Source organism: Pinus tabuliformis, chromosome X (genome assembly GCF_031772625.1).
Source record: "Pinus tabuliformis cultivar Carrire ecotype Pingquan chromosome X, CPIR1, whole genome shotgun sequence".
In the NCBI taxonomy this organism is placed as follows: domain Eukaryota; kingdom Viridiplantae; phylum Streptophyta; class Pinopsida; order Pinales; family Pinaceae; genus Pinus; species Pinus tabuliformis.
In genome coordinates this window covers 1639788555-1639812992 of record NC_142308.1, presented here as the reverse complement: position 1 = coordinate 1639812992, position 24438 = coordinate 1639788555, and the positions used below count along the sequence as shown (strand labels likewise).

Genomic DNA, 24438 nt, shown 5'->3' with positions numbered 1-24438 from the left:
CTTAGTGACCTTCTGAAACCATATCTCAATATAGCTTTGATATCCTTGGTCCTTTTGCTGATCTGGGTCATGTTTGATGTCACTTTCTACCATGACTTCCTCATCTTCCTCTTTTTGCTGATCTTTCTCTTGAATACAGGGAAGATTTGATGGTAACCATGAGGGAACTCTCTCGATCTCTGATTTAGATCTCTTCTCTTCATCAAGTGCAGCCCATGGTTCTTTGATCTCCTCTCTTGAATCTTCTTTTGCTGGATGTGGTCCTTCAATGCTTGCAATATAATCTCTTTTTTGCAATACTCTTTCTGAGATATGGTGAAGATCATTGAGCTCAAGAGGAGTTGTTTGGACATGTTGTGCCTCAGCATTACAATTCTGTTGAGCTACTCCATTGTATGGTTTTGGGAATGGTGGTACGGCTAGTTGAGTGGGGGTGTAATTTTGAGATGGATGTGCATGGGGTTGTGGTTGGGTAGGCATGTGGGGCTGCCTTGGTGGAGGAGGAGGCGATGGTTGTGGTTGAGCAGGTGGTGGAGGAAAATAAGCAGGAGGACTGTTGTATTGGGGCCTCCACCCATGATGAGGTGCATTCCAATGAGGCTGTGGCTGAGCATAAGAGTGAAATGAATGAGCAGCTAGATGGGCATAATATGGATCTGTGAAGGAACAAGGAGGGGGTGTGAACCAGGAAGGATGAGCAGGGGGACCCCAAGAAGGCATGAAAGTGGCTTGATAGGGGTCATAATAGGTCTCGGATGCCCCCTGCAGTTCCTGATGGTAAGATCTAGGTCCATGTGGCCTCCTTTGGTTCATATAATAGAGTGATTCAGTGGCTCCTTTGGCTCTCTGATATGCAGCTTTGATTCTGGGTAAGGAAGGGCACTGATCTGTAGGATGGTATTCTTCACAGATGAAACACACTTCTAGGGGGTGCATTGGACATTCGTTCCTAGGATGCTTTCTAGTGCACCTGGGACAAAAGATGACCAAAGCCCTCTTGGCTTCCTCTTGCTTCTTTTGGATCCATAGGGTATCTAATTGCATGGCAAGAAACTGCCTCATATCACTCTTGAAATCTTCTATCTGATCTTCAAATTCATTTTTGGACAAGGTACTGCTCCCAACATTTCTGCTTGTAGCCATTCGCTCCAGAGGAATGTTTTCTTCTTCTTCTCCCCTAGAGGTGCCTCAAATATGTCTTGCTTTGCCACCTAGGGGTTCTTCTCTCACAGCCATCGAAGACGAGAGAAGGTTGGCTGTGTGAAGCAGTGGGGGTGTTGTGCAATCATTTTTCTGAACTATCACTACTCCTACAAGGCATGAAAAGAAATCTTTTTGGTTGATTTTTGTATTTTTCTTCTTGTACCTACAAAACTAAAATAGATTGAACAACACTAACTATCTTGCTGAAATGAAAATGAAAGCAGGAAAGGCCTAATCTATTTTGCTCAAATGAAATTGCAGGAATGAAATGCTAGGTTACGCTTGCGGAATTGAAATGCTAATCTATGCTTGCAAGAATGAAATTGTGGAATTGAAATTCTAATCTATGAAAGCAGGAAATGTCTACTCTACTTTTGCGGAAATGAAATTGCAAAATGGAAATGAAATAAATTACTTAGCAGAAGGTTGTAGTAGAAAATAGAAGAAAAGCAAAAATCACCAATACTCTGACGCTTCCCCGGCAACGGCGCCAAAAAGATGGTGGGCTCCAGTATTGTAGCAATAATGCTACAACTCCTGGAACTCCCTTCTTTAATTTTATCAACCCGGTAGTTCGTAACAAACTTGGAAGCGACGGTGCTGTATGCACAGGTACTAGCTCTTGCCACAGCTGTCACTTGGTTAGCTGGCACAAGTCCACTAGGGGCTTAAGCCAATTTCTATGAGCTCTTAGAAGAAGCTTTTTAACTGATGGATGAAAGCTAATCTACTTGCGACAAGAAACTGAAAGTAAAAAAGAAACGCAAACCCTAGCAAACCCTAATTCTACCAACTAGTCCTACTGATGCAAGGAAGAGGATGCAAGCTACTGAAAGGAATGCCATTGACTTCTAGGAAGGTAAAATGAATGTGTCTAAGTTATCACTATCTGAAGAAAACATCTTTTTTTATTTTTGAATAAGTTATTAGAATTATCATGCATGTGCTTTTTAACTAGCGTTTGACTGTGCAGAGGTGGATCGGTGGGAGAAAATTCTTGCAGGAGGTTGGGAAGGTTAGAAGAGGTCCTAAGGGGTCCCTAGCACCCTTCCTAAGAGTTTGACAACGTTTGGCTATCAAGAAACCTCATTCGTGAGCTTCTACAGGAAGTCTGCAGGGGTTCTACAGGATGTTCTGAGATTTCTACAGGATGTTCTGTAATTTTTCTACAGGATGTTTAGTAATGGAATTTTGGAGCATGGGTGAGTGAGGTAAGGTGCATCAATGGATAGGGAGGTAGGGTAGGGGCCTGAAATGACCCAAGGGCTGATGGATAGAGTTGAGGAGAAGGTGTAGATGGCTGGACTTGTTCCAAGAAGATTGAAGTAATGTTGCACAAAAGGTAGGGTTATGAGGGCAGTATGGCAACGTGAGGCATGAAACCAAGTTAGGAGATGGAGAAGATGGGTTTGAGGGAGTTTGGGTAGACAGAGAAGTGGTACAGGTGCTCTGCAATTTGTGTTTCCAACTGAACCAACAAAGACATGCAAGAGAACAAAGATCTAGTTATGCTACCCTAATATGATCTAGCTAATAGTAACAAGAATGGACAACAGCTTTATTTGCAAGGAAACCATGTATATTAACTATGAAATGAAGCATTCAAAGATCTAAACATGTAACCAACTTCTACAAATGAAAACCAAACACTAATGATTGCATGGCAAAGCAAAGTCAGTGTTTTTGTGGGCAGCAAAGTCATCCTAGTCACAACTCCTGATCCCACTGAGGGAGAGGTGAAACCACAGATGTTTGTTGGCCCTTTTCTTGAAGCTTTTTCTGTTAACAACCTATCAACTAAATCTGAGCATGAAAAGCTATTTTACTCATCAAAAAACAAACTAAATAACAAAACAAGATTTAGATCTAAATAGCAGATTTTATTCTAAGAATGCAGCAAAAACACATAAAGATAATCAAAGGAGGTATTTGGCGCTTGAGATGGGCCCAACCCCAAGAGCTATAGCCTCCTAAGAGAGATTTAGAGCTGGTGCAAAGCTGGATTCATCTTTATTGAGCAAGAAAAGAAGAGTTACATCAAAACTGTCCACAAGGAGAACTTGAAAATGTGCTGAAAGCAAAGCTAATCTACTGCCTAAAAATCGAACTACAAAATGACTACAAAAATGACTATAAAATGACTAACTACTGGCTCCCAAAAATGACTAACCACTAGCTAACCAAAATGAGGCCCTAAGCCTTCTTATTTATACAAATTGAGGACCCCAACAGTCCTCATAAACTTTAGGGACTCGGCTGCCCAAAAGTTGTAGTTAACCGCAATCCTACTTGACTTGCTTGGCTGCCCTTGTGCTAATTGATTTGGTGGCCCTTGAACTCCAAGCTGATGGTGGAGAATTCGAGGTAAGGGCCCATAAATGAAGGGGACACCTTCCTACAAATCCTCTCCCTTGTTCTCCCACGAATTTGGCTGCCAAGTGCTCATTAAGACCTTCAATTTTGTCTCCAAATTGACCAAAAAGGCTACACAAAGCACCCATTAGACTTTTTGGCATAATGACTAACCCAATTCACTCTATTAGCATAAATATAATAAAAAACATGCAATAAACTAATGAGAATGGTGGATTAAGTCGAATTAGGAGGTTGAATGAGCCCAAATAATCATCCATTTTTGGGGCTCATCAGTAACTAAGCCAAATCTTCTACTATGTTATAATTTTGCATTGCTCAAGCTTAAGGGTTGAATGTAGATTTATGAACAACTCCCTTAGGTGGTTTTATTGTTAACTCTAGTGCAATGGGTGGTGGAATGGAGTCAGATGAAGTTGAAGTTGAAGTATTGGGTTGATTTGTAGCCTGGTTATTCGACGACGACGGTGGATTACCATAATCTTTACTTCATGTAGTCACCAAAACATCAGTCTTAGGCTTAGTGGTGGATAGAATAAGAACTTGTGAAGTGGACGTATGATTTGTAGCATCCAAATGAGTCGCTGGGTTTGGAAAAGGGTCTGTTAACAGAACGGTTGTATTAGAAGTCTTAAGAATTTTTGAGACTTCAGAGTGGTGAGGACAGCCTCGTGTAAAGTGCTCCTCATACAAATTAAACATGGGTAACTAGGTTTCCTAGCTGGAGAAGAGGAACCAGATGATTTATCTTGAGGGGGATAATTTTGTTTCTTTTTGGTTTTCCCATTTTTCTTGCTTCCAAGTTGCTTTTCATTTTTACCTTTGTCATATGACACGAAATTTATTTCAGAAGAAAGTGTATTATCAGGTGTATTAGAAGTTTGATTTGAAATAGCAAGTGTTTGAATAGATGGTATACTTCCTGTTTGAGAGCTTGAAGAACCTATCACGCCGTCACCAGCATGAGAGTCCTTACTGGATGGAGGTAGTGGAATAGTAAAAGCTAGTCTAGGTGCATTTGGAATCTTATCATAGAGCATGCCAGACTGTGTGTAAATCAAGTCTAAGTATTGGGCATGAGCAATTACTTGATCTTCAGTAACAACTCCTCCTTTAGCCACATCCTCAGTGATAGATGGCAACAAGGATTTGATAAACCACTCAGTTAAAATCTGATCAGGAACAAAATTTTTGACCATTCAATGACAACGATGCCACTCATGAATATGATTAGAAATGTGAGTAGCAGTGGTCTATTTAAATTTTGTCAACAATTCCATTCCAATTTCATATATGATGGGTAAATGGAAGTGGGTTAAAAATGTAGTGGCTAAGGATGTGAAGTTGTCAAATAAAGCTCGTGGTAATTCAATATACCACTTTGCAGCCAGAGCAGTAAGCATTCATTGGAAAAGACATAGTCTTACTGAATCATCATTTAGGGAGTTGGATGAACACTATAAATGAAAAGTCATAACGTGATTGGACAGATATTTTCCAGGGTTTCCATTGAACTTAGTAATATCAGAAGGTAATTTGTGTGAAATCACTGGCCACCAAGGTGCATAAAGAATGGGATCATTGGTAAGTTGATTTAAATATGGTAATTCAAGTGTTGCGAAAAAGGGCAATTGTCGATTTAGGTCAGGTTGAGCGTAACCAGGGTAAGATGGAATTACCTGGGCAATAGGCCTTTGCATAATAGCATAAGGAATTTGCTACTAGTAACCTTGATCGGGGTAGGTTTGTTGAGCGTATCCAGTATAAGGTGGTTGTTGGGCACCAGGATAAATTTGTTGTTGTCCAAACCCAGCATAGGCTTGTTGACCAGGACCTGGGTAAACATGTTGTTGACCAAACCCAGCATAGGCTTGCTTACCAAGTCTAGGATAAGTTTGGTACTATTGGAATTTTTGTTGTTGATATGTGGCTGCCATGGTTGTTGATGTAATGGTTGTTTCCCACCAATGTAAGTTTTACCAGGTTGTGAATAAATTACACTAGTATAAGTGTGATTCATCCCAGTTAATGGTAAACTGGCTTGAGGTTGTTGGATTCTAGACACAAATGGTTGTTGTAAAATGGCCTGAGAAGGCTGAGCCTGTGGACCTGAAACTTGAGGGTTAGAGTTTGAATGACCAACTTACAGAGGTTTAGATTGAATCAACTGAGCTTGTGACTGTGGTAAAGTCATAACGGCTGGCATAGTAGGTATGGATGAAATATATTTCATTGGTTGTGATGGATGCACAAGCCTTGGTTGAATGGGCACTGTAGGATGCCATTAACAAAGAGTCATTCCAGAATAAGTTGGACCTAAAGATGACAGTATACTGCCATATGATTTCCCCCTAGAAAATAGAGGATAAGAATATTGGTCATATTTTTCTTCATATGGAGGTAATCTAATGTAAAGTGGATACATTGGATAGTGACCAGATGGACCAGATTGATATTGAATTGATGGATCAAACTGTTCAGTATCTGTGAGTGAAGAACCAGGTAAAATTCCTGTGGACGACATGGGTGAAGACCATGGACTAGAAGAAACACCAGAGTGAGTTCTAGATAATGATTGGTAACTCGGTCAGATGGATGGACCACCATAGAGATGTGACTCAGGTGTTGTGGTAAACATCGAAGAAGTAGCAACAATAGATGTTGTTGCAGTTGTAACATATGATATAGTCTGGGATGTTGTTTCAGCCATATTCAAATGACCCAATAAATGTCCTAATGAATTTACGGGAGTTTGAAAGTAAACAAGATCAAAAGGAGCAGTTAACTGAGGATAAGAAGGATAAAGATAAATTCCTGGTCCAAAACGAGTTGGAGTTCTGGGTGAAGTTTCTTCTTCATATTCTTCTTCAATAAAATCAAACCAGGTGGAAGGATTTCACCATTAGGTCTGTAATAAATTTCTAGTGTTTGACTCTGTGGTAAAGGAGAAGTCTCAACAGTTACATATGTATGAGGATAAATCGATAGATTGTCTTCAGGTATGGGAACAACTTCTGATTGTTCAACTTCAAGATCCAAGTGTTTTGGTAAAATAACAATGGGTTCAGGATGAATTTATTGAACAACTTCTGGTTGAACCGTGATAGGTTCGGGATCAACTTCTAGTTGAATAGATTCAAGTTCAAAAGTAATTTCTTGTTGAACAACTTTGGGTTGAGGATCAACTTCTTGTTGGACAACTTCAATTACCATTTCAGTAAGTTCTCTTTTAGTGTCCTCAAGTAATTGTAAAGGTTCCACTTCAGTAGCAGATAAGCCAGTAACTGTAGGAGTAACTGGGATCACAGTACTTACTGGTATAGGTGACTCTAGTAAATCGGATGAAGAACCAGAAGTTTGTGATGTACTGGACTCAGTTAAACGAGATTGCTTTTTCTGACTAGGTGTAGCTTCAGGTGGTAAAGGAGGTTTACTTGTTGTCCTCTGCAAACGATGAGGTAAAGGTTGATTTTCCTCCAAGATTGTTGATTGATTTTATTACAAAAAGAAATAAACAAAAAGAGGGTAATCTAGGAAAAAGGATTACCAAGTAACTGTGAACTGCAATATACTGCCTTAGTAAACCAAGGACTTAACATGCGTGCAGACAATCTCCCCGAATGTTGTTTTCAATGTATCAAAGTACACAAGGCGGCTGACTTGGTTACCTATGGATGGATAGCAACCTAATGTAGTCCTCCCAAATATACCCGAAAGTACATGGAGGCCCAATCCGTATTAGTGTTGTCTAATGCGAAACTGCATAGTGAGAGCATTCCTTTATACTTTTCGTACTATAACAGTGCCCTATATACCCGAAAGTATGTGGATGAGCTATGATATAGTTATGTATGTGGAATGAGGTATTACACTTGGAATGTATTGCAGACCATTAGTGACAGCTGCTATGTTTAATGATGCCGGAACACGTCTCTAGCCTAGACCTGTAAATGTTATGTGTTAATTTACAATGCTCCATTAGGTTAATTGAGATAAATTTTAGTTGATATTTTTTAAAAGTTTTCCTTTCAAGTTCACCACGTAATGTTTCTGAAAATCCTAGAATTCAACTATGATGAGAAACATTCTTTTCATTTGATTTAAACAATGAAAACCATAACAAAAAGGGATATAGCAATCAGAATCTTTAAACAAAGAGCATAGAGCACATATAATGCAACTTTCCCTATACTATTCCTACAAGCACACACAAACTTCTAAATGCATTATGAATGTTTTTATTTTCATTCCTTTAATGTTTAGATGAACATAAGGAAAGTAAATTCACAAATGATCCATCAATGCTTTTCACAAGAAATGAATAATTTACGACAATTCTTTTTTAGAAAATACTAATTGATGTAAGCTAACTTTGACAATGAATTGATAATGATAAAGAAATGTCTTAAGAAACACTAAATAATCAAGGCCAAAGTAGTGCTAGGAGAAGAAATACAAATTGATTTCAGAGCCATAGAAAACATTGATCTTTCAACAAACAACATCATAAGAAAATTTGGAAAAAACCAAGCAAAACATGGGTTTTTTGGCTTGACAGGGATTAGCGCAGCCTTGAGTGGGAGACAGTGCACTGCAGAGCACTGTCTCTAAGCTAAGGCTACTCTATAGTGCATTGTGTCAAGACCAACACTGCACTGGTGCTAGACAGCTCAATCAGCGGACATTTAAGCACACTTTTGACCAAAAACACTTCAAGATGACTGAAAAGAGATCAATGAAGTCAATTAAAGTCTACTAGGATGTAATTGGATAAGGGTAAAGTACCAGGAACAATGGTCTCTCCCCAGTATGGTCGCAAATTTGTTATATGGAATTTATACCTACGGATAAGTACATCTTCCCTATGTGGGTAGTTACACTTAGAACAACAGAAGGAAAGTGGTTTAACCTTTTCCTACAATAGATAGATGAGATGAAGGAACCTACTTGTGATCTTTCACTTCCTTTGATCTCCTTTGAATTTCTCCTGTCGCTCCCGCTCGAACTGAATTCACTCAATTGGTACCTACCAACATAAATAGAAGACGACAACGATCAAAGCATGTGATATATCTACTATACACAAATGGAATCGACAAAATTTGAACATATATTCATCATAGATATAAACAAGAATATGGGAAAAGGAATAAACAACTTTATTGATTGATAGAAGGAGGAGTTACACCCAATCTAGTTCGATCCTATATCACTCATCTAGCTTAGTCCAAACCCTCATCACACCAATAACACATCAATCCAGCAGCATAACATTACTTAACAATGATTTCAAGTCTCAAAACAACAGTATCTCACTACAATATCAAAATTCTAGCCCCTTGATCACTATGATGAGTGGTCAATTTATAGGGAAATGCAAGTGGTTTTGTTATAAATTGGCATTGAATGGTTTCCAAAATTGGAGTTAGTTTCCATGGAGAAAGGGATGAGACGATAGAGCGCTAAGTGATCCATAGCCTGTCCAAAGTCAAGCTCATAGGATGCGATAAGAGCTGGGCATCCTTCTAGAATGCTCTAGAATCAAGGAATATTCTCATAATCCTATGTCAATTTCACTCATCCTCACCGAGTGCAAGTCAAAGTGGGCATAAGTGCACTGCAATGTAGGTTTGAATGGGCCTACCTTCTCTGCAGCACAGTTACTATTGACCAAGGTTGCATTGGAGTCCCAAGGAGGCATTTCAGCAAGGTTTCAAGCTAGGAAACTTTTCATGGATGGAAGCATTCAATTTGATGACTTGTTTAGGGAATGTAGCAACTGAATTAGGGTTTTATGAGAACTAATTGTATTGATCTGATTGTTGACATTGATGTGCCCAAATAGACTTGTAACACCTATCCAGGGGATTCTACAAACACCTGTTCAATATCCATTCCAAAAATATGTCTAGGGGATTCCACAAATACCTATTCAGCAACATGTTCAGGGATAGTCCTCAAACAGCTATTCAGTCTATTGTTCAAACATTTTTTCAACAACCGGTTCCAAGTTCACCTCAAACACCTATCTTGAGAGTATCACAAATGGTTGTCCAAGTTACTCCTCAAATACCGGTTCAACAACCTACATAGATTATCCTTCAAGCATTTTCTTAGCAAAATAGTCCTACTTTCCAGTTTACAACACAAATTCCTATCGGAAAACCTAGAATAGGGATAATGAAAACAATGTATCAAGTTCACGCTTTTCAAAGCCATCCATTTCAAGGTCAAGCTTTTCAAAGCTAGCCTTTACAATGTCAATTTTTCCAAGGCTAGCCTTTTCAAAGCCAATTTATTCAAGGTCAACGTTTGCAAAGTCAACCTTCACAGGGGAAGTACTACTTGGGTCAAATTGTTCAAAGTCCATCTTTTTAGAGTCAACCATACCCTAGTCATACTTTTCAATTTCCATTTCAACCACAACCTAGTATGTCTCACCCTAGTTACCCTGGAGGAATGAAAGTACCAACCGCACAATCTATTCCAGGACATCCATTGGTATCCTCCTCCAGGGGTTGGACTTAACCCTAAGGGTTATCGAAATCCACAACGGGACTTTAACCGACAGTTATGGTTTATCACAACTTTAGATTTTCCATATTTATCCTAGATGACAAATTATCCTATCTATTATTATCTATTTTCTGTGGCAATTCCTACTAAGTTACCAAGTGATATACCAAATTTTTAAGGTAAATCAAGAGAGGACCCATCAAATCACATTATTATGTTAGAGTCAATCCTTTGGTCTTCCTTTAGTGATCAAAATGGGCCTCCTATTATGTCTATTTTGTTAGATGTTTTGCACATGATATTTAGCACAAAAAATGTCATAAGCATGTTTATCAGGAGAAGCTCGGAAATAGCTTTCCAGTGGTATATCACACTGCCAAAACCGGCTCCCAGATCAAAAGATATGACTGAATGAATGGTTGACTCAAAGGCCTCCCATGCAGCAGTTCAGGTATTGAATGATCCAGAGGAAGCTAGGAGAGGTTAGTGGCTGGTCTTGTGGCTGGATTGTGATAGAGAAGAAGAGAACATGGTATTTGAGGTTTATTACCATGCTGCTAATCCTCATCTCAACATATGGCGAGCTCATTTCTCTGCTTTGATTGAAAGAGATACCCTATGCAGAGGGCATTGTACATTGTTGATAGGGATATTGCTGGTGAAAAGTTTACAGCTGCTGGTTTCATGGTCCTAGAGAGGAATTACTTGAAGATTTATAGATGTTCATTCAATGTTTACTTACATCTCATATGGGTCTGTCTACAAGTGTACATTGGATAATAGCCTAGTGGTTGTCAAGGCTCTTTGCCTAGATGCTACACAAGGGTGGAAACAATTTCAACAAGAGGTTGAAGTTCTTAGCCGTATAAAACATCCCCATATAGTTTTGCTGGTTGGAGCTTGTCCAGAGCTTGGATGTTTGGTATATGAATATATGTCAAATGGAAGTTTGGAGGATCATTTATTTCGCAATGGAGCAACACCACCTCTTCCATGATATACACGATTTAGTATTGCTTCAGAAATAGCCACTGGGTTGCTCTATTTACATAGTTCCAAGCCTAGGCCATTAGTTCATCGTGACCTAAAACCAACAAATATTTTTGCTTGATCAGAACTTTGTGAGCAAAATAGGTGATGTGGGCCTGGCCAAGCTTGTTCCTCCAATGGTCTCAGGTAGTCTTACACTGTACAGGAACACCACAACCTCAGGCACATTTTGTTATATTGACCCAGAGTATCAGCGAACAGGGATACTTGGAACCAAGTCCGATCTCTATGCTTTTGGAGTAGTACTCCTCCAATTATTGACTGCTAGAAAACCAATGGGGATTGCTCATGATGTGGAAAGGGCTATCGAGAGGGGCTCGTTCAAAAATATTCTGGATCAATCTATTATAGATTGGCCTATTAGGGAAGCTATGGAGCTAGCCAAACTTGCATTAAAATGTGTTGAGATGTGGCACAGGGACAGACCAGATTTTGAGGTAGTTGTGCTGCCAGAGCTTCAGAGATTCAAAGCTTTTGCAGAGTCCCGACATGATGTGAGAAGAGAGGACAGTGTTGCTACAACACTGAGAAACTTGCTTTGCTCAATTCCTTAGTTTCATAAAAAAATTGGCAGAGGAGAAGGCAGAAAAATTGAGAAAGAAAGAAGAAAAATTGCAGGAATTGAAACTTCCATATTGGTTCCAAGGATTCTTGTTTGTTTTGTCATTCTTACGATGAGAACAAAGTCCCAGCTCAGCTCAAAATCTCAGCGCCCCTGCATCCACAACACACCAGTCAAAACATTGAAAGCAAGTCAAAAGATCGACAGCCAAGCCAATCTGGAGTGTGGCACTGTGCTCCTGGCTGTGGCATTGCGCTTCTGGACTATGGCGCTGTGTGTAGCCCTTTGACACTACGCGTAGGGCCATTCTAAAAAACAAGGTTCTTTAGGTACCCGCTTGGCCTCACACTACTCTTTCGCTCATGCTAGCTCTAATCCAAGAAGTCTGTTAGACAATGAGTTGAGTAGGGCACCTCACATGGGGTGGAATTCCTGGAATCAATGAAGGCATTTCTAAAAGAAAGGGTCATGGTCGACAGGTTTCCATTATCATGTTTTTGGGTTGCCTCAGGCACACAAGGAGCTTGTTGAGAAGGTTATGAATGGAATGTGGCTCTTTTTGTATGACTTCAACCTTTGTTTGATGTATGGAATATACAAGACTGCAGGTAAAGGTGGATATGAACTTGAACCTGATGCATTCAAGACTTCGAAGAAGACTTTTCCAGCCTAGATACGCTTCCGTATTCAGAAGAAATTCTTGCCATTTCTGGAGAAAAAATTCAAGGGGCGATTAAAGATAATTACTATGGGAAAAACAAGTTCAAGTTTCAACTGAACACAGAACAGGTTAAAAAGTTGTCCCAGCTGATTCGATCAGTACCTTTTTAGAACTCTTGTGGTCCTCAAACTCTCATGGTCCATGATACAGTAGGCCTGGGAAACCTGTTTGTGATAATGTTGGGGCAGCAAGACGTGTACCATTTGTTGATCAGGTTCCCCAAGTTCCATTATATCGACCTGACACAATATTGCCTCAGCGTGCACCATTGCTTGATGCTTATGCTTTGCAAGCATCAGATCCATATGCTTCTGCGTATCAGAGGCAGGCCCTACCTCTTGCTGATCCATTGCCTATGAGGAACGGGTTGTTATCTAATATTGATTATTGTGGGGTAGATCCAGGGCTTGAATATTTATGCTATCAGAGAACAAAACAAGAGAACGTGTTTTAGAGCAAAATCATCTCAATGAGATCAATAGGCCTTATGTGCCAAGAGGGGCTGACTACGCTGGTGTTTCCCTTCATAGAGCTGACTTCACATCTCCTCCTGGACATTCATATTTTCTAGGAATCGATGGCAAGTATTTTAGCTATGAAATCAACAACATTGAGCTTTTGAAGGAGAGGTGGAAGTATTCAAAACATTCAATGAACAAATGGCAAATATTTTAGGAATCCAAAGCATCTACAGAGTGCAGGTGGAGGATGACTTGATCAACAACCCAGATTATCCCTGATTTCCAGTGATGTTCCAAAACAAACTTAGGCAGGAAATTCGACTTGTGGTAACAAATCAATTGTTCTGTTTTGTTGTGATTTAATTCCTTAGTTATAAGTTAGATTTATTTTATTTGACTGCATAAAAATATATTCAGGTGTTTGTTTGTCTTTTCTATTATAATTATTTTGATTCCTATGTTTAGGAATTCATAATTAATATGTAATAGGGTATATATATGATTATTTTTAAAAGATAGAGGTTCGATTTTGGAAGTAGAGAGAGGCTGCTTGGCACTATATAAAGTTTTCCTGAATATAATTTTAATAAAGCATTTTTGCCCTTTGGACCTGTGATCCATCATGGTGTTTACTGTTTAGTATACGTTTCCTGTAATTCACTTACATATTTTGTTTTCTCTACCTTGTTACAGCATTATCTAAGAGATGTGTTAGGAATCCATCCCCTATGATGCTCCTTTCATGATTATTTTACTGTTAGATGTAATGGTTATCTTTGCAGAATTCATCCTTTACTAGATGCTCTGTTGAGTAACCTCGTGTTTCTCTTTCTTCTAACGTTGCTATTGTAGATTCATCCCTTGTTTGATGCCTGCAGGACAGTGGGCTTTCTCCCCTATTCTTCTCACATTTGCAATCTTCTGTCTAGCTGAATATGGCACTTACTTTGCCCCAAGTTTTCCGGCAGAAACTGGCATCGATTCTATATCCCAATTGTCCTTTCTCCTATTGTTTCGACCCAAAACCTTTCAAAACAAGTCCCCGCACTCCATAGCTAGCCTAAAATTTCATTTATTGCAGCCACACTGTTATAGATATTTTTGTGCCTTGCAGCTCTAAGCATGAAATGTCCATAAACCAAGGGATCCTAAGTCCCTAAAAGTGTTGTTCCGACCCCTAAAGGAACAAGGTCAACAAATTACAGCTTCTCCCAGAAGTTCTCCACCAAAAACTGCTCAGAATCAGTCAAATCAGGATCATTTCAGCTCCTCCACTGGCTAGCTGCGTTGCATAGCACCCAAATACACTAGCTAGGTGCGTTGCAACGCACCTAAATGCACTACCAGGGTGCGTTGAGTGGGAAATGACAAATAGTAGTGCCATTCCGCGAGGTGGAAAGACAATGGAAGCTTCCAGAATCTTCTCCAATGACACTTGCCTCACTGAGTTCGACCAAGGATGAGTAAGAGGCTCTCAGTCTCCAAGTGGAAGCAAGAACTGACAGAGAGAAGCCACTAGTCAAATCATAAGCTGACTCATCCTCCTTGCATACATCTATATATGGATCCCTCATCCCAGAGATCCAAAGGCTGGAATTTTGTACATTGCAAAGAATTGTTGTTGGTTTTGAGATAGATATCAGAGTATTAGGTCATTTATGCTTTGTTGGAGGTGAAGAGGGGCTTCTTTGCTGGGAGGTTGATGCTGGATCAGGAATCATCGGTTGTAACTCCTCCTGGATCTTCTTGTTATATCAATAAAACTATTTGAGTTTCTCCTACATGCTTGTGTATCATTGATGTTTGTTACATTTGTATGTTTAGCTTAAATCTGATCCTAAGCTTTTTATGAATATAAACCCATGTCTTTGTATATTTTCCTTCTTCTGTGATCTTGCAGGTACTTGGTGAAGCTGGGCAAGTAAGGGAGCAGGTAGCTGGAAGCTGTCAAAGAGGAGAGAGATTGGATCAAAGGACTAGCGCAAGACACAGGTTGGTTCATCCTATCCCTCTTCGTTTATAGTTCATAAAGAAGAATACAAAAGTAGTTTTCTCTGTTTGTTTCTAAGGTCACTGTCACACCTTAGTGGGATAGGGTCGTTCTGAATAGACACTTTTCCCGTTAACAAATGGCGACTCCGTTGGGGACGATCGTGTCTAGTTAGTTTGTTTGTGTTTCTCTTGTTGTTTGTTTCATAAACTTAGAAGTAGCAATCGAACTGCATTTGCCATTAACAAATGCAAAGTAGACATCTGCTACTTCAATCCATTCACTGGATCTGTTTATGATTTGAACATCTGATTCACAAATGATCTGATTGCCCTTTGTGATAGCTCTTAGACCTTCTTTAAATCTACCCTCTGATTGTGCATTACTGATTGCTTTTACTCGGCCAAAAACCATAGATTAAACTGCAAACCGTGACCGAGAACCCGGATAGAATTCTCGCTTCTGCCCCAGCGCAGGCTCTGTGAAGAGGTTCTGCATTTCAACGCACTTCCCGAGAGGGCTACCTGCGTTGCAATGCAGTTTCTCTGTGTAACAGGTGCGCTGATCAGCCTAGCCTTGTGCAGTTGAGGTTCTTTGCTTCATTTTTTCAGTTTTGTCTCTAATTTTTGCAGCCTGTGATCAGTGTATGTGTCTATTTAAAAACCCCTTTTCCTTGCCGTAATTCCACCTCCTTTGTACAAAAATACTGTAGATGTTTTTGTGTGTTTGTTACATCATTTACAGTTTCCATTGCAAAAGTAGAATAGTCATACTGTCGTCCTTTGATTTAGATCTGTCGCAAGTGTCGATTTTGATCATAGGAGAAAATTTATTTGCTGTTGACAGTCGATTATGCTTTTACTTTTGCCTTTGGTTTGAATTTGTAACTTTCTAGTGTCGAAACGAGTATTTATTTCAAAATCATAAAGTGTCGTAATCATCTCTACCTTTTGATTTCAAAAAGAAGCTTGTTTGTGTTTGTCACTTGAAAGCAAATTCAGATTTGTACATCAACTTTCTTCTTAGGCATCAATATTAAGAAAGTGAAAAAAAAATACATGCACATGTGCATTTGCATGTTGACAGTCTGTTTGGCTTGATTTAGGAAAGTGCATTTACAGTGTGCTCTTTGCTCTTTGTGAAAAGATTGTGTCTTTCTTTTCCCCTTGTAGCTAGGATTTTCATTGCTGAAAAGAGATAAAAGTTTGCTTATCATCTTTAGATTGCATTTTAGGAATTACATCTACATCTCGTGGTGAACCCAAAAGGCAAACTTCATAAGAAAGATCAACTTAAAATAAATTCAATGAACCTAACAACGCTTTGGAACTTAACGCACAACATTTAGAGGTCTAGGCTAGAGACGTATTCCGGCGTCGTAAAGCCTGGTAACTGTTGTCCTCACTGATGGTTGGGTGATTCCTCCACTTTGAGACGATAAGTGCCAGTATGGACTTGTGCTCCCATATACCTTCGAGTATATATTGGGAGACCCTTATAGGCTTAAAACCTTTTATCCATAGGAAGCCGTGTCGGCCGCCCTACTGATCACAATGCACCGAACACAGCATTCGGGAAGATTGACTGCCGTACCGTAAAAAGTATTCTGCAGTTTTGTGATTGGTTTGGTACTCCCTCTACCTAGATCTCCAGAGCAGTCCCTTTCGTTCCTTTTCAGACTCCTTAACGGAAAAGGTCCATCTGAGCACTTGTCACTTCAGGCTCATTAAAAATCGAAGGAGACTAGAGTCATCTTTTGTTTTTTCTCGACTCTTAAAAACTGAAAAAACAAGTTGTGTCAAAGCGTCTAAAAATTTATTTTAAACGGAATATTCATTACCCCTTTCCTACGTTGATCTTAGGTTGAGAAAATGGAGTCCACCAACCAAGGAATTCCCCTTGGTGGAAATCCTAGTCCCTTCTCCTCTTGGGGAGATGTTGGTGCACCCCATATGGCCACCTTGTCGCTTCCAGGACTGACAATTGGCTTGCCGGTATGGCTCTTCTCAACCAATGTCGTTCAGAACACCACTATTCCTGAACAATCGAATCAGCAATTAGACGAGTCCAGAGTTGCCCACCAACCTTCTACTTCCTCTAATTCTTCCTCTCCTCCTTCCTCTTCGCTTGATGGGGCTGGTAAAGCAAAAAGTCAAGTTCCTAAGGAGAAGAAGGAAAAGAAGAATAAAGAGAAGAAGAAGAAGGAGCCAAAGGCGAATGGGGAAAAATGAGTGTCGTCTAACGAAAATCCACACACTGCACCGACCAGGCCTAAATCGCCATGTGTCATTTGCAAAGGAGGCCACTTTCATAGAGATTTTCCTTGCATCCCTCGGATAATAAGGGACTGGTCTCCCCCGGATGCGGGTGTTGGATTGATAAGGACGGGCGAGCCACATGCTACGCATGGACTGCCCCGTGTTAACCCCACGGCTACCCGGAGAAGGCCGTCATATGATAAATGAGCCCCTTACACTGTTAATGCAATTAATGGCGGAGAGGCGAGGTAGATGGAGGAGCAGGGCGAAGTTAATGAGCGCCTGCGACGAGGGAATGAAGCAGCATATTACAAGCTTGATGGGTCGGGCAAGGAATTCTGGTCTGAGGAGAGTTGGTGGGTGCGGAAGCACAGAGGGCTGCGGCCGCGGAAGTTTTCATCACCCTGCGGCTTGGAAACCTGTCTCTATTGCCATCCTTGTCGCTGGATTGGAAGGAGAAGGCAATTGGCAAATTTGCAGTGACAGTTCTGGAAATGGAATAGTCTGCTACCAAGGGGAGGAATTCAAGGTGAGGGTTGGGCACCAGAGAGCGATTTGGAAAGGAATTGGTTCTGCAACCGATTTCAAGCTCACCCTCAAGCATACAGAGGAAGCATCAGATTCATCATGGTTAAAATTCGAGAACGACAGCCCAGCAGAAGGGGTCCATCGAGAGGGTCCTCCTCACGAACCCCTGCAGCAGATGAGCATCACCACTGCTGCTGCTGTTATTGTCATAGGCGAGCCCGGGCAACCCCGCTACCCATTAGACATTTCGTGGAGGTCGGGAGTTCCAGTGAAGGGAAACCGGAGCTTCCTTCCTTTGGCTCTGTGGTATTCACCCTGCAAAGCTCTGAGGACAACGCAGGCGTTAATGCCCACATATCAGTCCTGTTTACCAAAATTCCGGAAGGCAATGGGGATGACATCCCTCAGGGCTTGCTGGAGAAGCAAATGGAAGGCCCGGGCAAGGAAATTGTTACTGGAGAGCAAGCGGCTAAGGAAAAGGACAGTTCGCAAGACCTCTTTCCTCCAGTGGGGCCAGCCCCTCCAGGCGTCAACGAAGAGATATGGAGGAAAATGTGGGAAGGACGAGCAGAGGGTGATGGTTGGGCGTACGTGGTCGAAGACAAGAGCCTCGGTGAAAAGGCGGATGCACATCTCGCGGCCCTCCTTCCATCTTCAGCTCGTCTCCAGGACTAGCGCAGCCGCGTGTATTTTGCTCTTGTTATTTGGTAATGTTTGCTGGCAGTTGATACTTGTATCTCTGCCTTGTTTAATTCTGTCGAGTCTCTGGTCAAGTCTCAATTCTGGGTGGTCTAAGCTGATAGCTGACACTAGTGACTCTGTCATGCTCACATCTGTCTGGTCTACGAGTCAGTATATCTTAGCAGTAAGCCCCTGCGTGGGCAGTCATGTGTCTGGTCTATACAATGTTGCTCCTCAGAGAGTCTGATATTTTCTGCTTCTGTTTTGAGAACTAGGTCCGGTGCTGCCCCTGTGTGGGAGCTTTTGTTGTCATGGAAAGTTCTGGATGGTTTTGGCGAAGCTGCCCCTGCGAGGGAACTTTTAGGTCTATGGTCAGGATTCCCAGGGTGCTACTGCAGGCCCTGGAAGGCATGTCTTGCTGTTTGTAAATTTTTCTTGTACATATAATATAATGCTTAGCTAGTCTTTTACGGAGAAAAAAAAAATAAGGGACTGGTCTCCTCGTTTGCACAGTCTGGTGTCATCAACCTCTGGTGATCATGTTGAAAGCACATCGTCAACTAGTGAAAGTGAAGCCCCAGGACAAAAAGGGAAAGCTAGATTTCCCTATAAATTGTGCGAAGGCAAGCATGCCGTCCACCGTTGTCCCTTCTTAGACGAAGCGAAAAGAGTTTTGGATGATCGTCCGGTTTCACCGTTACGACTTCCTCCTGGATATAAAAAACTCTTGCCGAGTCCGTCACTAGTTGAGAATCCAGCTGGCCCGCTCAGGTGGTCGGCTGAAGTGCCTATCATTGAAGATAAACCAACTGGATCCATACCAGACGAAAGTCAAAAGGTCGAGGCGGCAGTTGACCCGGTCTTGCCTTCAGAGGTTTTATCTTCGGATGATACAGTCACTGAAGAGAACAAGGATGACACCGTCCAAATTCTCTTCATCAACACAGACTCCGACGAACATGGGGGCAATCTACCCATTCCTTTACTGCAGGAAGGAAGTTCGTCAGAGCCATACCCGGCCGTCTACTCGGTCCCACCTCCAAGCAACCTAGTTGTCTCCTTCGACTGGAATCAACTAGGGAGACCCCGTTTACCAGCAAGTATACCATTCTGAATTATCGTTAAAATATATAGAATGGTCATGGTTGGTACCATCATAGATGAGGGGGCTTCTGTGAGTATCCTTTCCTCTACTGCTTGGAAAGCGCTTGGTTCGCCATCGCTTTTGCCTGAGATGAGAAATCTGACAGGCTTTGATAAAGGAACCAGTCGACCTTTAGGGATCCTTCCCGATGTGCCCATAACATTGAGAAGGAAGACAGTTCGCATGAACGTAATGGTAGTTCAAGGACCCTTGGATTATAACCTACTCCTTGGACGAGACTATATTTATTGCATGGGAGCCATCGTCTCCTCACTCTTTAGAGTAATGTGTTTTCCGCACGAAGGAAGAGTGGTCAAGCTCGTGGACCAGCTTTCATTTCCCGGATCACGCATAGCAAATAGTCATATACCATCCCTAAATGGTCTCTTCATGCAAGAAATGTCTCAATCCCCAGTCCGTCCTCCCGATAAGCGCGAGTAATTCGGAGGGATATGACTGAAACCCAGGGGGCATGCGTCCTGGTCTGCTTCGGCAGGAAAACTTCGGGTATAGGGTAGGTTTCCGCGGGAGAATATGACTAGTCTGTACCCCGTCCGTTAGTGGAAGAGGGGTTATTCTAGAATAAGATTCTCTTGTCAAAGTTATGTGAGTTGGCGGGCATCGTCGCTCACCTTTGTTTATCTCGGTAGACATCGCCGAAGAAATGTTTCATTCGCAACGTGAATAAGACAATCTTTGGTAACCTGTAAGAGGTAGGCCTCTCCTGATAGAACAAATGTTTTGTCTGCAAATTGAGGGGTAACCTTGAAACCATATTTTATACCTGGGGGCATGCAAACCTTTTGGAGTGCAAGCAAGGGGCGGCTATTTATTTTTTAAATTTTTAGGACCTCTAACCCTTTAAACTCGTAGGATTAGTCGTCACCTAACTTGCATAAAGAAAGGATGTGGGGCAAAAATATAAAAATTGCCATTTTTATATGAGACATTCTTATCATATGACTGGATTAATCGAGCAGTTTTAGCGCATAGTTCAAGCTCGTTAAAAAATAAACATAAGACATGAGAAAATGTTTCCACCCACGTTTAAGCTCGTTAAAAAAATGAACTATTCCCCGGTAAATAACCACCGTGAATGTAACATTTCAGCCATTAAAGCCTTGGTCGTGTTTGCACCATCACCTCCACTTTTTCATTGGCCGATCATTCACCTCCATTTGATTGTTTACCCATTTTTAGGAACAGCTGCGAAGAGTGATTTCACTAGCCATCCTTGTGACACTGCCGTAATTGGAAAATTCCAAACCTTACCTGGAATCAGCTGCTACCCATTTTATCACTCGTTCCTCAAAAGACGAGTCTTCTTTAAGCTCTTTTCAACTGACTCGTAAAATATGAAAAGATTGCCGAGTTTTGGCCTTCCAGCTCGTTAAAGCGACGGGAAGTGCTATCCCTCCTCTAGATTTTAATCTTTTTGGACCTGAGGGATTATTGCACAAAAAGATCGAGTGCTTGTTTTGTTCGGCTCGTTAAAACTATCGAAAATTCATCCCTTCTGTATTGTTTTATACTTTTTCGGACTTTAGGGATTAGATGACAAAAAATGAATTTTGGAGTTACCTTTACGTACCTTTTCAGACTCTCTAAAAATGAGAAGGACCGAGTTATCTTTGTCGTTAAACTCGTTAAAAAGATTAATAGCGACAAACTTGTCTTTAGACGAGAACGAGTTTCATTATCGTTAGGCTCGTTAAAACATAGCGATGGGTTTGCCCGAAGGGAAAATTATAGAACAAGCATATGTTATCCTCCTCAAGCTTGACAAAAATAAAGAGGTACTGGTCAGCAATGACTGGGGAAAAATTAGGAAGAAAACTCAAAGAATATTTATTGGTAGCAAGTCGCTCTTGAACATGACACTTCCACTCCGTGTCCGAGTCGGTTTGGGTTGTTTCATTAACCGGTCACATCACCATGGTCACGCTATACCATCCACATTTGGGGTAAATGCTACCAATCCATCACATAAGTGTCACCGACATGTTCAAGAGAAGTCATCCAGAGAAGTCACCTGTGTCCCATCCACTACCATACATTATACTTCATTCTTTCATGACCGCCATCCTGAACCATATATCATCAGATCGTTTTCACCTCCATCAAAATCATTTGCTCCATTTCGTGTCATTGATGTGGGATTCATTAAGGCCCTCCTTTGATGGATCGCTTCTTGTCGACATCAGCTCATTATCCAAGAAGTTGATCTAGGAACACCCCATTCAGTACTTTGAAGCTTGCATGCCTCAATGGCAAGTTTCTCACTTCCGGTGACAGGTATACATCAATGACCTTCGACCGAAAGATTTTGCGTGGTGTTCGACGCCAAGTCCTTTATTCACACCACGTGAATTGTACTGCAGTACCTTGAGGGTCATCATCATTATCGGTGATTCCTCTCGCGCTTGTTAACAATTTACATCATTGACTGGTAATCAAGCAATGTATTTCCATGTTCGACTTCAAAACATTTCTCACATGGATAGACTTGTACTTCGAGTAAAGATCGGACAAGATTGAAGACCCCGATCTAGTTTCATCCATCCGGGCTATGATATATATTTAGGAAAATAAAGACATTGAAATGTACAACATTGCAGCACAGATAATCATCCTACCAAAAGGATGATGGCTCTATCAGAATCATCAGTCTACCATCAGACGATTGTCTATCCTATGTACATGAAAATGAATTTATAAAGTTGAGCATGGGAATGCCCGCCTCAGCTAGATCATGAAAACAGTATGAAGATAATGTACTGTATTGTATCTTATTACAGGTCTCCTCCCAGCATTGAAAGAACTTCGGATCCTCCTAATAAAGCATTTCACCCGATAAACGACCTCATACTTTAGGGGGCAACTGTTATAGACATTTTTGTGCCTTACAGCTCTAAGCATGAAACGTCCATAAACCAAGGGATCCTAAGTCCCTAAAAGTGTTGTTTCGACCCCTAAAGGAACAAGGTCAACAAATTACAGCTTCTCCAAGAAGTTCTCCACCAAAAATTGCTCAGAATCAGTCAAATCAGGATCATTTCAGCTGCTCCACTGGCTACCTACGTTGCATAGCACCCAAATACACTAGCTAGGTGCGTTGCAACGCACCTAAATGCACTACCATGGTGCGTTGAGCGGGAAATGACAAATGGCAGTGCCATTCCACGAGGTGGAAAGACAATGGAAGCTTCCAGAATCTTCTCCAATGACACTTGCCTCACTGAGTTCGACCAAGGATGAGTAAGAGGCTCTTAGTCTCCAAGTGGAAGCAAGAACTGACAGAGAGAAGCCACTAGTCAAATCATAAGATGACTCATCCTCCTTGCATACATCTATATATGGATCCCTCATACCAGAGATCCAGAGGCTGGAATTTTGTACATTGCAAAGAATTGTTGTTGGTTTTGAGATAGATATCAGAGTATTGGGTGATTTATGCTTTGTTGGAGGTGAAGAGGGGCTTCTTTGCTGGGAGGTTGATGCTGGATCAGGAATCATCGGTTGTAACTCCTCCTGGATCTTCTTGTTATATCAATAAAACTATTTGAGTTTCTCTTACATGCTTGTGTATCATTGATGTTTGTTACATTTGTATGTTTAGCTTAAATCTGATCCTAAGTTTTTTATGAATATAAACCCATGTCTTTGTATAGTTTCCTTCTTCTGTGATCTTGCAGGTACTTGGTGAAGCTGGGCAAGTAAGGGAGCAGGTAGCTGGACGCTGTCAAAGAGGAGAGAGATTGGATCAAAGGACTAGCGCAAGACACAGGTTGGTTCATCCTATCCCTCTTCGTTTATAGTTCATAAAGAAGAATACAAAAGTAGTTTTCTCTGTTTGTTTCTAAGGTCACTGTCACACCTTAGTGGGATAGGGTCATTCTGAATAGACACTTTTCCTGTTAACACACACCTTGTTGGCAAAGAGAGAGCCCTCTTTGTTCTGGCAGGGCTTAGATGCCAGATCGAAGCTTGGTATGTGGTTACCTCAGAGTTGCCTTTTCTCAGCCTTGAGGTTAATTTTGAGTGCTAACATTTTGGCACCATTTTCGGGGACGAGGTAACAGATCTTATCCAGGAAAGATCGTTCAAGTTGCAGATATGATTGTTGATGCTGGACAACAGTCAGACATATATGAAGGCTGAAATCATCTACCTGATGACTCCACTGTTCAAGATCCTGAGCTTTGACTTCACTGCCAAAAAATTCAGATTTCAGAATGTTGATGGTAATCACCGATGACAGGGTATGTGGCAAATTCGTTATCTAGTGAAATTTTATTGATTTTAAGGCACGAGTTAGCAAAATTTCAGATTGATCAGAGTTTTTCAACATCATTGTTTCTTAGTTTGAAATCCAGTCGACTCACACCTAAAAGTAAATATTGTTTCTTGGCTTAGTGGTTGAAAGATTAGAAAATGAAATTGAACTATTGGATGTTCAAATTGAATCTTATGATTTCCAAGACCCTAAATAGTTCTTGGAAACCCTCCCTCCTCCTAAGGAAGAAAAGGTAAGGCTACCCTTGGATGGTTGGATTGAAGGATGTTATGATTTACAGCAAGGTTGTGACAATATCCAGCCGAGAGCATATGTTAATGAGTTGGGGTAGCAAACAAAGTCTAGTTTCTTCGATCCTATAACAGCGTACATGGAATTTTTTTTAGTTTGAATGGTAAGTCAAATTGTCTTTCACACAGTGAAATTCAGTTTATGCATGCATGGCTGTCAACATTTACATTTATGTCCTGGTTCAAGCACTTCCAAGCAACATCCTTGTCACAGTTACTTGATTGGTTGATCTGGCATTACAACATTACTTGATCTATCAATTTTGTAGCAAAGTAGGTTAGATTTGTACATAAATAAGCTACCTGAGGCAGCATTTTAGTTTTCAGTATTTGTTTATGTACAGGTTGCAGTATGTATATGTTT

At 41.0% G+C, this 24438-nt stretch overlaps 2 pseudogenes; both read left to right on the top strand.

Annotated features, from left to right (window-relative positions):
- Positions 1-10822: 10822 nt before the first annotated feature.
- LOC149146316 (U-box domain-containing protein 34-like) lies at positions 10823-11696 on the top strand (annotated as a pseudogene).
- Positions 11697-11816: 120 nt separating this feature from the next.
- Positions 11817-13165, top strand: LOC149146315 (uncharacterized; annotated as a pseudogene).
- The last annotated feature ends 11273 nt before the right edge of the window (positions 13166-24438 follow it).